The following is a 16,160-nucleotide window of genomic DNA, read 5'->3' as shown; positions in this document are numbered from 1 at the left end:
TCACGGATAGCCAACGTGCTGCGACCAACCTCCTACTCAAGGCGTCAGCCACCACATTGGCCTTGCCTGGATGATAATGTAAAGTAAAATCAAAGTCCTCTAGGTACTCCATCTATCTACTCTATCTCTGATTTAGATCCCTCTGAGTAAACAAATACTGGAGACTCCTATGATCTGAGAATACCTCGAATCTCTCTCCTTGAAAGTAATATCTCCACTGTTTAAGTGCGAACACAACGGTAGCTAACTCCAAATCATGCGTCGGATAATTCCTCTCGTGTGGCTTCAGTAGATGTGAAGCATACTCAACCACTCTCTCCTGTTGCATCAACACACAACCCAATCCAACTCCTGAAGCATCACAATACACTTGATAACCGATGCCTCTATCTGGTATCACCAACACTAGAGGTGATGTGAGTCGAGTCTTCAACTTCTAAAAAGCCCACTCATAGTCGTCTGTCCATGCAAACGGAACGTCCTTTCGGGTCAATTATGCCATCGACGTTGTAATCCGTGAGAACCCTTCAACAAAACGTCGATAGTAACCTGCTAATCAAAGGAAACTGCGAATCTCTCTTACATTCTTCGGTGTCCTCCATGCTATCACTGCTTCCACCTTAGCTGGATCCACTGCTATACCCTCCTGAGATATCACATGCTCTAAAAAATTCACCCGTGTCACCCAAAACTCACTCTTGCTGAGCTTGGCATACAGTATATGCTCTCTAAGCGTCTGTAACATAATCTCTAAGTGTCTGGCGTGCTCCTCCTTAGAGGCTGAATAAACCAATATGTCATCAATGAACACAATCACAAACTGATCCAAATACAGCCTGAACACCCTGTGCATCAAATCCATAAACGATGTAGGTGCATTGGTTAGCCCAAATGGCATAACCAAATACTCATAATGACCAAATCGTGTGCGAAAAGCTGTCTTCGGAATATCCTCTTCTTGGATCCTCAACTGATGGTACGCCGATCTGAGATCAATCTTGGAGTAATAATGACTACCCCTCAACTGATCAAACAGATCATTAATCCTTAGCAACAAATATTCTTCAGTGTCACCCGATTCGACTGCTGGTAATCCACACACATTCGCATCGTACCATCCTTCTTTTTCACAAACAGAACAGGTGCTACCCAAGGTGAAGTGCTCGGTCTGATAAAACTCAACTTCTGTAATCAAAGACTCCTTCCTAGACGCTGAAATGATCAAACCCACTACAACACAATAAGTGTACTAAGGATTATCTAGAAAATGTGGACACGGAAGAAGTCTCGTCCCACGAAATCCAACTCTCTCCATAGGTGTGATTAGTGTAATCCTCCTCTTAGCACACTCTATAATCGCCTAATACCCAGTCAGTAAATCCAATACGAGAATAAAATCAGAATCAGTAAATGGCTTCACAAGCAAATCCGCTCTAAACGCATGATTTGCGAAACTAAATACACAGTGCCTATAGATACCACTATTCATGGTACCTGGTCCTAGGGGCGAATCAACTTTAAATCTCCTCACCACTCTAGTAATCTCTAAACCCAATGCGCAGCAAATGATACAGAAATAAATGAATACGTAGCACTAGTATCAAACAAAACATGTGCCCAAGAACTGAATAAGAGAAACCTACCTCCCAAATGATCTTGCTCTGCCGATACTGCATCAGGGCCGAATGCATACACTGCTCCTCTATGAACTTGCTGCTGCTGTTGAGCTAGTGGCCTACCCCATCCTACAGTACCTCTAGATGTTAGAATCGGAGCTGGAACTGGAGCTCTCAGACCTCAATGCGCTGGCGGTGCAGGTCTTCCACCCTGTGGGCAATCTCTCGTAGTATGTTCTGGTAAACCACACCAGAAACATAACGGATTGTTTGCTATAGGACAATCCTAATGCATATGGCCCACATGACCACATGCATAGCAATGCTGGGGCTGCTGGTCCTGTCTCGAAACCTGTCTCTGTTGATCCGATCTCTGCCCCTACTGACCTTGTCTAGGACCCTGCTGTCCCTGCCTAGGTCCTCGATAACTCTATCTCCGACCCTGAGAACTCTACTCCTAACTCTGCTACTATCCTCGAATATCAGTCCTCTGTCAGTGCTGACTACTTTCACCAGTAGCAGATGTAGAACTCTCAAGCTTCCACTTTTGAATCTCTCAATAATCCTTAATCTCTCCTAAAGTCCTCTCAACTCCAAGTGTCTTATCAATACACTCGCGATAGGTGGTGATAGTCTGAGCCGCCAAATGAGATGAAATCTTTGGTACAATCCTCTCTGAAATCTCAATATCTTCTTTTCATCTGTGGAAATGTACTCTTCCCCTTATTGCCCTAACTCCTCAAAACGAGCCTGATACTGAGTCACTGTCATGTCCGGGGACTGAGTTAACTCAAGGAACTCCTTAGCTTTAGCTACACGCACTGTCTGTGGTACATACTATGATAGCAAAGCTATCTCAAACTCTGCCCACGACATACCCTCTCTGCCACAACTAATTGTCATCACCTCCCACCATGTAAAAGCATCCCCCTCTAGAAACTCTACAGCTAATAAAGCCCTCATCTCCTTAGAAATCCGCAAGGAAGTCATCTTCCTGCGTAGCTGGCAAAGCCACTCCTCTATTGCCACCAGATCTGTCACTCCTCTATAAACTGAAGGGTTCGTCTTTCGCAACTCAGCTAAATCTTTGATCATAGTATCAGTTGCCAAAGGAGCTACCAGTGCCGCCATAATCTGTCCTGCACCCTCCTGTAACCCACCCAAAGTCGAAACATATGTTGGAACCTCAACAGGAGCTTGCAATATAGCAGGGGTTGGAGCGGCAGTCTGTGTCACAAGCCTGTAACAGTCTGCCCAGGTGCTCGCACCAACTCAGAAACGTCCCGGACATCCTGTCGTAAAGTAGTCACTACTACCTCTACCCCCTATGGTGCTGGCTGCACCATTGGTACCTCCCAATCCTCCCTAATATCACCTACTGGACCTACATAAGCTCCTCGCCTGCCCCTGCCACGTCTCCCACCCCTAACTCTCCGTCCTCGCCCATGCACTAACGGAACTACCTCCGGTATCACAGTCTCATCTACTCCCTGAGGCTCATCCGCCTCGAGTCGTCCCCTACCCCATCTCTGTCCTCGTACCCGAGTACTATGCATGTCAACCATATCTATAAAATATATCACACTTATACGTAAATCTAAAGGAAAGAAATACAAAAATAAGGAACTCACCAGGTTAGCCGGGAAGCGCATGATCTGTAGCCAACGAAATACCTAAGTAGCCTAATCACTGTAAGTATCTAAACCTACGGCTCCGATACCAAACTGTCACGCCCCTCTCTCCTGAGGTGTCACGCCCCTCTCTCCTAAGATAGACCGAGGTGTATCGATACCATAGGGACGTGACCGGCAAGGGACACCCCATCCCCCGAACCAGATCCCAAATCTACAATTAAACCCATCAGACATAATAGTAATAATAATAATAACTACCATAGTATCCATAACGTACATCCACCTGTGTACATATACAACAGCGGAATAATAAAATATATCTACCTGATACCAAACCGTATAGTATATATACAAATACAATACAAAAGTTCCCACACCCACTAAAGAGTCAGCCCAATGCTACACACCAGCTCACGCATCCCGCTGCTGACAGCCATCACCTACATCCAACTCACCTGAAAGGGGATAAAGAAGAGGGGTGAGCCACAAAGCTCAGTAGGGCGTAGAGAGGAAACGCCAATATCCATAAATAATAATAATAAATCCAGAAATGTAATGCATAGTATGCAAAACAGTAAATATACATCCATCAGTAAGTCAATTAAATAGCACAAGAGCCGATAAGGCTAAATAACACTGGAACCACCCACACTAGTCTCCAGAAATCCATACACCATCCAATCAAGTGAAATGGTAGCCGATAAGGCTATCCAACACCGTAACCACTACACCAAACTCCCATCATCCAGCAACCATAAATCACCCCTGGACCCACCCTAATCCCCGTAGGGTGTCTCCCAGTCCAGGTCCACACCGAAACTGGATGAGGATCGGGTATCCCGATAGCATAGCCTACACCAGAGGGCGTCCCCTGTGATGCACCCCATCTCAGACGGTCCACCGGTATATATCCGGTCTGTATATGTACATATATCGTCAATCAGAAATCCATATCCGATCATTCGGGCTCCTATATGGGCCCACAATCCACATCCACATCCACATCCACATCCACATCCACATCCAACACCTCCAATCACCTCACTCCCAGAAAACATACCAACAGTGATATATATAACAGGAAATATAAATCAGCATGCAAACGGGTCGTATTTCCACCCCCGGAAACCGACAAAACCGTAATATCACCAGAGTCCGTAAAACCGGAACTCTAAAGTCACATGCAAGAGAAACGAAACCCCTACCTCGATAGCGATACACAAAATAATTAACCGTCTACAGCCTCAAGTCCAACTCCTCGATCACCTATACCAATATACCAGTTTCATACTGATTAATAATCAATCACAATTTGTACAAATCCAAATTATCCTTTTACCCTTGAAAATGAACTTGTCATTTTACCCCTTGGAGGTGAAATTACCAATTTCCCTGTTATCAATATTACCAAATTACCCTTGATTAAAATTACAAAAATATCACTAACATATTTCATTGAGTTGCATGCATGCAACCCGATCACCAACTCGGTCATATTCATACTATTCATTCGACAACCACCAATGGCACCACCGTGGGTATGGTTGTGATCGTATCATTGTCGTGATTATTATGATTGTGATTCAGCGATCCAACGTCAACCATACAAACTGGTATGACGAGTCAAAGATTCCATGAAATCTCCATATCTATTCTAAATTCAATAAACTTATTTAATAATAATACATCTTTATAAATCTCTATGTATTATCAATATCTATATAAAATATTCATTCATTCATTCAATTAATATTATATTCTCTAATTAATGAAAAACTATATTCTGGTTTCGTATTATACCTCCATGTATACCATACGTATACGCATATTTAAGACGAAATTGCCAAGATGCTCCAACGCTATTCTGTATGGATCCAAAAACATCGCCAACACGTTCAGAACAACGAAACAAGTTAAAATAGAACTTCGGGGTCGCCGGAAAATGAAATTCCAGCCGGGTCGAAACCGGGTCAAATTGACCCATTTCGGGTCAAACTCGAATCTCCAGCATCCGGGATTTGTTTCACCCGAAAATTAGTTGGCCTAAGTGCTCCTCAATCCGGTGAGATGAATGGTGGTGACGACGAGCTGAATGGTGACCAGAGTTGGCCGGATCGACCACTTTTACCTTGTGGTTGCCGTGAGTTTCCAAACTCGATTCTAGTGGCTACAGTCGACGAAACTTGCTGAGACTCGTTGGGTTTTGCTCCTGGAAGTCCAAGCTTTATTTTGGTGGTAACGACATCTCGTTTGGTGAACGGACGATGAAGTTGCCATTCTTGGCTAAGCGTCGCAGGAAGAGAGCTAAAGGAGAGAGCACAGTTCACTTTTGTTTTCTTCGATTCTTCTTCCTTTCTTCTTTTTCTTTATTTTTCTTTTAATTGTATTATATTTGTCTTTTCACCGAAAGTGGCATATTTTTTTATTATTATTGTTTTTTAAACTACATCACACTTTCGGTTGAGTAATATTTGTCAATCATGATTATATTTTATATATATACATATATATTCCAATTACCCTAATTTCTTCTAAATACTAATTTTAACCTCTTAACAATTTGTACATTCAATTTAACCCTTATTGAAAATTTCACTTTAATTCGTTTTAAATGTTGGGGTATTACATTCTTCTCCCCTAAAAAGAATTTCGTCCTCGAAATTTAAAACCGAAACAAGAACGGATACTTCCCCCTCATTTCGGACTCTAACTCCTACGTAACCTACTCCAATCCGTGGAGTTGCCACAACACCTTCACATTGATCGAGTGACTGTCTCTCGCATATCCAGGATTCTCAACGGCTACCCAATATAAGTCATGTCCACTGTTGCGTTTACTGTGAATCAATCCAGTTTGACTCATACTTCCGAAGCATCAACACATAACGTACATTATGTACGTTGCATAATTGCGATAAAATAACTAAATGATAAACAATTGGTCCTACTCGTTCTAGAATCTCAAAGGTCCACTTAACCATGGTGTTACGTGTCATGCCTATCGAACACCTTATCACTCTCTACATTAAAAATCAGGTAGTATTTTCCACTTTTATGTAATGTAACATCTAACTTTCGCTTATCGCCAATATGAGTATCCTGAAAACTACCCCAGAACTATGAAGTAAACCTGGGATCTCGATCAAATACAATACTCAACGATATCCGATGCAATCGGACTATCTCTCGTACATATAATCTCGTCAACGACTCAATCGAATCTGTCTGACAAATGGGCATAAAATGAGTTGTCTTTGTCAACCTATCCACAACAACCCAAACCACATCATGTCTCCGCGGAGTCATAGGTAAACCCATCACAAAATCCATAGTGATATGCTCCCACTTCCATTCAGGTAAGTCACAATCACAATCCAATATGCATATATATATATATACAAGCATGCAAATTATATATGCAAAACGTACATCGCCTCCCAATGCGCACAGCGCCACAAATCATCCACATCCAATCATCGGCACACGGTAGTCCGGATTTCCCCTCGGAAGTCGTGGCACTCAAATCCCCGTATAATCATGTGGAAACAGATAAAAGGAAATAAATCCCAGACAGTGATTAAGTCTCATGATAGTGTGTCACGAGTCACAACCACCGCACAAACCAGAGCTAGACAACAACAACAAGCCTATCACATCCACCCATCTCCACCAATCCACAATCCGAACACACAATCAACATATATTATGATGCATGCATGACAATAAGTTTTTCCATGCACCCAAGGCCCATTTCCCAATTAGTTAATAAAATATTTTACTTTCTTAGAAAAATAAGACACAAAGCTCCACGAAGAGTCCTAATCAAATCAAACATTTTCTCATAACCAAAATTACACATTCCTATCTACATGCTGAAAGGATTATAGTCAAGCATGGAGAAATGCGAACCAACGAAGAGACAACAAAGAAAGTTTCAAGAGGCAGGTATTTAACACACAAGGAAAACACAAAAAAAATTGTAGAACAAGAAATATCGGGTAATAGAGGTCAATAAATGAAGAACCCCTACCTCGATAGTAATGCACAATCAAATACGCGTTTACGACAACTTCTCCATCTCCTAAAAGTATATCGGCATATAGAGTAAATTATTAAATATCTAAAACAAATCATTAGACTATCCAAAATAATTTAATTATTATTATGATTATTTTACCTGTAGTGACCCATTGGACTGTAGGCCACTCATTTATTTGATTAAACGAGCTAGTCAAATTGGTTACAAAAAAAATGGTTTAAATCCTTTTTAATGAGCCACTAATATCAACTCTTATCTTAAAAACAAAACTTTTCCTTAATTTAGTAGTTTACCACTAAGATTTTTTTTCCATTAGCCCCTATGGGAAGTTTTGGGTTTTACATTCTACCCCCTAACAAAATTTCGTCCTCAAAATTTAAACTGTATCCAAATCGTCGAATAACGCCGGTATTTTTTTTTTTAACCAATCCCAAGAATATTACGTATTTCAATCATTTAACTTGAATAATTCATCTTTGAGATTTACCATAACGAATTTCTTCTAGTAAAATTCTAATATTTGTTTCGAACCTGGAACACTAGTTCATCCCGAGGATGATGTCGAAAACAACAATCTCTATCACAACCAAATCTGCCCAAAAGCCACCGCCACCCAAAACGGTTTATACAACTCTAACAAGTTCAATGAAATTCAGAGTTTACGAATCCAACATACCATAACAATCTTATCACACACAAACAATACCGTCCCTACATGAACTTGAGAATCGAAAATTTTTGATGGTTAACTCCCAAACTCGAAGCAAGCACAATATAAATCATAATAACGGAATGTGAAATCCATGAACCAATCACTACTCAAATTCAAACTAAAGTGAAAGCATTGTAGTATTTTCCACATCCTGCTGATTAGCAGGAACCGTTCATAACCCCAAATAAATATAGGACAACCACGTAGGTATACCCCCGTGGCAAAACCAAATCAACCGAGAACAGAGTAAAGGATATTGCTCAAGAGCGAAAGCAGATACATAACCCAACGAGTTAGCACACCTGACAACATCCACTATACAAAATTCCAAATAAAATACTAAGTATGAGATTGAGCTTCACTTAAATACTATTCACCTTTCCACTATAACCCCATACAATTTAATCTCAGCATCAAAAACTCGTCAGTTGCACAATACCAAATTAACCAACTCCAAACAGAAATTAATTCTCAAATTCACCATATCATAACAGCAATAACGCCACAAATACCATGGCTTTCCATGCCTTTTTCCAAACTTGACGGTACTTCATGCATGAAACTAAAAGAATTTTTTTTTTTTTTAACTCATGAATTACTAATTTTCTCCACCAAAACACATTAATGCTCACAACATAAGACAAGAATCTTGAGCACACCAAAACATCATTAATACTTCAACAATTATCTCAACGTAAGCATGAGTCATTTGACACACACAAGTAACACGATTTATTTTATTTTATTTTTTGTTAGAGATCTATTTAGCACATCCACATGGACGAAATAACGCATTAGTTAGTCATTTGTGTTACTCCTTGCCCTACCGTTTACCTCATACCACTGGTTAATCGAATACGAGTACTCTAAATATTTTATTTTATTTTTTTTTCCACCATAAGGAAACTTGTACGATAATATTGCCCTTAAATAATTTATATCCATTAATCTTAGTCAATGACAAATTAAAATAGAAAACACAAGCACTTATTATATCATCTCCGTCTATTAGCTTTGACTACATGTCACCGATAAATTCCTACCAAAACCCTCAAATCTTCAATAACATAAATAACTACATGCCTCTAGATTTAACCCAGCTGCACCTTCAGTTCTATTTTATTTTTTTTAAGAGCACGTATTAAGGAAATTCAAATTGGAAATAAAATTACAAATATCCATATCCAAATCTGAATTCAAATTACTTTAATAAACTCAAATTTTAGGATATATAATATTCCTAATCCATAAATCACATTATAATTTTTTTTTTTTCATACAATCCAACATTTAATGTCAGTAATCTACCGATAAAACACGACAATTAATTGCACCAAAATTTATTTCATTTTTTTTTTTTTTCTCTTCTTTTCTCTCACTGCCCAAAGTACCAGTCTCAAAGTTCAAATCACCAAACAACATATGCAATTCGAAAAAAAATAGCAGTTTAAAGGTCAAGGGCATACAAATACAATGCCTAAAACCAAATTGATATAACTCAATCTCTGCCTAAAACCCAATTGATATAACTCAAACTCTAATCACATAGACAACAAAATAGCCCCACTGTCCGCTATCATAATAAACTACAATTTAGAAACAGAAACAATCTCTGCATCGTCACAATCCCACAAACACTGAAAACACGTCAACCATATCTGGAAAATATAACACACGTATACATAAATCTAAAGCAGAAAACACCAAAAATTAAAAACTCACCAGGTCAGCCGGGAAGCGCATGATGTGTAGCCAACAAGATAACCTAGGTAACCTAACCACTGTAAGTTTCTAAACCTACAGCTTCGATACTAAACTGTCACGCCCCTCTCTCCTAAGATACACCGAGGTGTATCGATACCATAGGGACGTGACCGGCAAGGGACACCCCATCCCCCGAACCAGATCCCAAATCTACAATTAAACCCATCAGACATAATAGTAATAATAATAATAACTACCATAGTATCCATAACGTACATCCACCTGTGTACATATACAACAGCGGAATAATAAAATATATCTACCTGATACCAAACCGTATAGTATATATACAAATACAATACAAAAGTTCCCACACCCACTAAAGAGTCAGCCCAATGCTACACACCAGCTCACGCATCCCGCTGCTGACCGCCATCACCTACATCCAACTCACCTGAAAGGGGATAAAGAAGAGGGGTGAGCCACAAAGCTCAGTAGGGCGTAGAGAGGAAACGGCAATATCCATAAATAATAATAATAAATCCAGAAATGTAATGCATAGTATGCAAAACAGTAAATATACATCCATCGGTAAGTCAATTAAATAGCACAAGAGCCGATAAGGCTAAATAACACTGGAACCACCCACACTAGTCTCCAGAAATCCATACACCATCCAATCAAGTGAAATGGTAGCCGATAAGGCTATCCAACACCGTAACCACCACACCAAACTCCCATAATCCAGCAACCATAAATCACCCCTGGACCCACCCTAATCCCCGTAGGGTGTCTCCCAGTCCAGGTCCACACCGAAACTGGATGAGGATCGGGTATCCCGATAGCATAGCCTACACCAGAGGGCGTCCCCTGTGATGCACCCCATCTCAGACGGTCCACCGGTATATATCCGGTCTGTATATGTACATATATCGTCAATCAGAAATCCATATCCGATCATTCGGGCTCCTATATGGGCCCACAATCCACATCCACATCCAACACCTCCAATCACCTCACTCCCAGAAAACATACCAACAGTGATATATATAACAGGAAATATAAATCAGCATGTAAACGGGTCGTATTTCCACCCCCGAAAATCGACAAAACCATAATATCACCAGAGTCCGTAAAACCGGAACTCTAAACTCACATGCAAGAGAAACGAAACCCCTACCTCGATAGCGGTACACAAAATAATTAACCGTCTACAGCCTCAAGTCCAACTCCTCGATCACCTATACCAAATATACCAGTTTCATACTGATTAATAATCAATCACAATTTGTACAAATCCAAATTATCCTTTTACCCTTGAAAATGAACTTGTCATTTTACCCCTTGGAGGTGAAATTACCAATTTCCCTGTTATCAATATTACCAAATTACCCTTGATTAAAATTACAAAAATATCACTAACATATTTCATTGAGTTGCATGCATGCAACCCGATCACCAACTCGGTCATATTCATACTATTCATTCGACAACCACCAATGGCACCACCGTGGGTATGGTTCTGATCGTATCATTGTCGTGATTATTATGATTATGATTCAGCGATCCAACGTCAACCATACAAACTGGTATGACGAGTCAAAGATTCCATGAAATCTCCATATCTATTCTAAATTCAATAAACTTATTTAATAATAATACATCTTTATAAATCTCTATGTATTATCAATATCTATATAAAATATTCATTCATTCATTCAATTAATATTATATTCTCTAATTAATGAAAAACTATATTCTGGTTTCGTATTATACCTCCATGTATACCATACGTATACGCATATTTAAGACGAAATTGCCAAGATGCTCCAACGCTATTCTGTATGGATCCAAAAACATTGCCAACACGTTCAGAACAACGAAACAAGTTAAAATAGAACTTCGGGGTCGCCGGAAAATGAAATTCCAGTCGGGTCGAAACCGGGTCAAATTGACCCATTTCGGGTCAAACTCGAATCTCCGGCATCCGGGGTTTGTTTCACCCGAAAATTAGTTGGCCTAAGTGCTCCTCAATCCGGTGAGATGAATGGTGGTGACGACGAGCTGAATGGTGGCCAGAGTTGGCCGGATCGACCACTTTTACCTTGTGGTTGCCGTGAGTTTCCAAACTCGATTCTAGTGGCTACAGTCGACGAAACTTGCTGAGACTCGTTGGGTTTTGCTCCTGGAAGTCCAAGCTTTATTTTGGTGGTAACGACATCTCGTTTGGTGAACGGACGATGAAGTTGCCATTCTTGGCTAAGCGTCGCAGGAAGAGAGCTAAAGGAGAGAGCACAGTTCACTTTTGTTTTCTTCGATTCTTCTTCCTTTCTTCTTTTTCTTTATTTTTCTTTTAATTGTATTATATTTGTCTTTTCACCGAAAGTGGCATATTTTTTTTTATTATTATTTTTTAAACTACATCACACTTTCGGTTGAGTAATATTTGTCAATCATGATTATATTTTATATATATATATATATATTCCAATTACCCTAATTTCTTCTAAATACTAATTTTAACCTCTTAACAATTTGTACATTCAATTTAACCCTTATTGAAAATTTCACTTTAATTCGTTTTAAATGTTAGGGTATTACATGAGGTATACCGAAGTGTACCTATACCCACAAGAACGTGACAGGCAGGGGGCCCCATCCCCCGAACCAACCCTTAATCCAATACATAAACCGAATAAAATATATAAAATGGTAATAACTTCTGAATCATGATGTGGAAACAGTCTCTCCAAAATACCATATTTACACCCACCGAAACCATCAGAGTATCTATACAACAGGAAAATTAAAAAGACATATCTACTTGAGATCAGACTGAGTAAATAGGTAACATATACAAAGTACAATACACAAAGTGCCCACACCCGACTAAGAAACAGCTCGAGGCTACACACCAGCTCATGCGTCCTTTCGTTGACTGTTGTCACCTATATCCAACTCACCTGAAAGGGAAATAAGAAGAGGGGTGAGCCATGAAGCTCAGTAGGGCATAGAAAGGGAACATCTATATCCACGATAAAGAACTCAAGAAATATAATGCAAAATATGAAGTACCATAAATATATAACCATCAGTAAACCAACCAAGTAACATGGTAGCCAATAAGGCTATACAACATCGTAACCACAAACACCGGTCTCTAGTAATCCATAATTCGTACTTCATAATCCCTAATCCCTAATCCCTAATCCGTAATCCACCCCTAGACCCACCCTATAGGTACGTACTTGGTATATATATATATATATATATATTAACCATCATAAATCCGTATCTAAGAGATTGGGCTCCTATATGGGCCCCATAGTCTACATTAACCACATCTAACCACCCCACTACACGTACACATGAAGTGGGACCCACCACAAAAGGTGACCCCACATAAGACTAGCCTCCGAAGGTGTAATATACTGACCTGATTTTTACACTATTCATAGTTTTATTTTGTCCCGTTGATCGAGGTGGAGTGAACCTCGGTGATTATGAACAGAGATTTGGGGAGAATAAAAATTAAATTAAGATAAAAATCTGGAAATATTTTTCATAAATGGGGGATTTTAAAAGAAAATTTTTAGGACAAGAATCACCTTAATCGGAGTTAAATTGAATTAGTTATGTTTTTTTAAAGTTTAATACGTATATATGTTTTGTAAATGTACAATGGCATTTCTGTAAACAGTGAACTTTTAAATTAATAAGTTAAATACCCAGTTTTTGTATTATTTGCAAATACACCCTCTTCTCTACACAACTCACTCTCTCTCCTATTTCTCTCTCTTATACACAGGTCCTCCGGCGGTTTACTTTTCCTGTGACAGTGAGCGACACCACCGGTACCAAAAGGAGCGCACAGTTGGCAGCAACATAACCCAAGTGGAATCACGTCGATCAGAGTTGTGGTTAGGGAGATATCGGAGTTTGAAGTTTCCGGCCACCGTGGGTTTCTTTGGTCGATCCGGCCGATTCCGGCGACGGTTTGACTTGATTCACCATTGGGTTGGGTTAACACGAGTTGACCGAGTCAGGGCGAGTTGACTCGGTTGACTGGTGTTTGACCCGGTTTGACACTATTTGACCCGGTTTGACACTATTTGACCCGGTTTGACACTGGTTGACCCGGTTTTACACTGTTTGACCCGGTTCGATACTGTTTGACCGTTGACTTTGATAGTTGACCGAACGTATTTTCACTGGATTTTCGTATTTTATGTTTTCCGGTGTAGGCAGTGACCCCGATTGAGATTCGGAGCGAGTTGACTTTCGGAGTCAGGGGTTAATCAGGGACGCGTGCTTGGTATTGGTATTCCGATTTTCAGGTAGGGGTTTCCTTACTCTTACTTGTGATTCTGGAGTTCCGGTTTCACGGACTCTTATTGTATGGTGGTTTTGTCGGTTTTCGGGGGTGGAAATACGGCTTGTTATATGTTTATTTATATTCCTAGTTGATTATGATTATTGGATTGTTTTTAGGAGTGGGGTGGTTGGAGGTGATGGGAGGTGGTTGATGTAGACTGTGGGGCCCATATAGGAGCCCAATTTATTGGATATGGATTTACGATGGATGATATATATATAGACCGGGTACGTGATGGATCGTACTTAACACAAGAGGGGGGGTGAATTGTGTCCCCAAATTCCGATAGGAATCTCTTTTTATAATTTAAAAGGAAATCAATGTCAATTAACAATTAGCACACAAATTTGGACTCTAATGATTATCTTAATCAATATTCATTTCAATGCAAGATGTGATACAATATGGTGAATGATCAATTATCAAATAATCAAGGAATTGCAAAAACAGATTTTTTAAACAACACACTGCGCACAGATTTTACAACTCAAATTTCACCTAGCAAATCAAGTCAGAATTCAATGAAATTTGGTATGCAGTATCACAACACCCTAATGAATACTATATCAAAAATTCAGATTAAAATTCAAAGTTTAGCTATGTGAACAGTGCACGGACAGACTAGTGGTTCAGAAAATTCTGCAATCAAAACACTTAATCAATCAACAAGCAAGCAATGCAATCAAGAAAGTCCACACAGCAATTTATAGTAGTTCGGAGACTCTTCTACTACATCTACTACCTAGGTTCACCAACCTAGGATTTTCCAACCTCCACTAAGGATGTGGTTTTCTCAAGAGCTCCACAAAACTCACAAGGGTTTTTAGGTCACCCTTAAAACTGAAGATTTCAAGATAATCTTCAAACTTTACAACCAAGGGTTTCAAGCACTCCCTTAAACTCAACCTCAACAAGGTTTTTGCCCAATGAAGGGACTTTTACAAGTGTTCGGTATAAATGGTTCACTCAAGGTTTGCACTAAGCAAATGGGGTTGAGGAACACTCAAGAATCACAATATCACCTCACGGGTTGGATAGAAAATGAAGAATAATGAGGATTTTCGAATCTGAAAATAAGAAGCCAAATGAGAAGCACTCCCTCTTTGCAAAAGCAAAATAGTGAGGAAGCCTTTAGAGTGGCTTGGGTAGAAGCTTGGATTCAATGGCACAAACTAGCTTGGAAGCTTTGAGAACAAGAATTTCTTCAATGTAATTTTGGCTTCTCCAAGTTGGAATGAGGAAGAACCCCTCTTTATAATTTACCAAGCTCTTGTGATTTCCACCATTGGATCTTTTTCCATCTTCAAATCTCGACCTTCAATTACATGTGCAAATCTTGGCCATTTAATGAATAGATCATTAAATCTTGACCTTACAATATGTAGACGTTGCACTTGCATTATTTTCCAAGTCTAGCTTTCCAAGATTTGAGTTGTCATGTGCACTTGCAGCCATCTTTGACAATTTGATCAAACTTGCACCAAATCTTGACCTTGGTATCTCCAACAATTTTGTCTTCTTTGACCATTTGATCAAACTTACACCAAATCTTGGCCTTGGTATCTCCAATGATTTCCTACAAAATGTGTAGCAACTTGCAACCATCTTTGACTCCAAAAATCAAGTAAGATCTTCTTTTAAGTCAAAAATTGCAAGCAAGAATATGGTCTTATGCACAACCATTGGATTCACCTTTTAAATGGTCATCTTAACCCTTCAAGTCTTGTTGTAATCTGATCCATTCATAATTCAAAACAATTCAATCTCAGCCATAGATTAGTGTACCATTGGAGCTTGTAGTCTTCAAGAATATATTCATAATCTAAGTCTTGTCTAGTTGCAAAATATACTTTCTCATCTCTTACAAATTTCAACCATTGCATTTGTCATTTAGCTTCATCAATTGTCTTCTCACAAAAATCTGATCATTGACCTCAATAAAGGAAGCATGTGCAAGATCTTGTTTGATGAAGACAAGAGATCCTTCACGTGACCAAACATGTCCCTCCAATCTTGACTTCAAACTCTGAATTTGGCAGCACCAATATATCCATATTATACAGCCCTAAGGCTAGTTCCA

General features: G+C 39.5%; 2 long non-coding RNA genes across 2 annotated transcripts; both read right to left on the bottom strand.

The window, feature by feature from the left end:
* Positions 1 to 3,663: 3,663 nt before the first annotated feature.
* Positions 3,664 to 5,660, bottom strand: LOC120013848. Its single transcript, XR_005471487.1, has 3 exons — positions 5,051 to 5,660; positions 4,456 to 4,516; positions 3,664 to 3,705 (listed from the first exon to the last, which is right to left on the bottom strand). It is a non-coding gene; the product is annotated as an uncharacterized LOC120013848 (long non-coding RNA).
* A 4,438-nt stretch (positions 5,661 to 10,098) lies between these two features.
* On the bottom strand, positions 10,099 to 12,071 carry LOC120013827. The gene is made up of 4 exons (XR_005471486.1): positions 11,810 to 12,071; positions 11,482 to 11,545; positions 10,886 to 10,946; positions 10,099 to 10,159 (listed from the first exon to the last, which is right to left on the bottom strand). It is a non-coding gene; the product is annotated as an uncharacterized LOC120013827 (long non-coding RNA).
* Between the last annotated feature and the right edge of the window lie 4,089 nt (positions 12,072 to 16,160).

This window comes from Tripterygium wilfordii, chromosome 13 (assembly GCF_013401445.1).
Source record: "Tripterygium wilfordii isolate XIE 37 chromosome 13, ASM1340144v1, whole genome shotgun sequence".
NCBI classification, from domain to species: Eukaryota; Viridiplantae; Streptophyta; class Magnoliopsida; order Celastrales; family Celastraceae; genus Tripterygium; species Tripterygium wilfordii.
The sequence above is the reverse complement of the archived record's forward strand: the minus strand, read 5'-3'. Positions and strand labels throughout refer to the sequence as shown.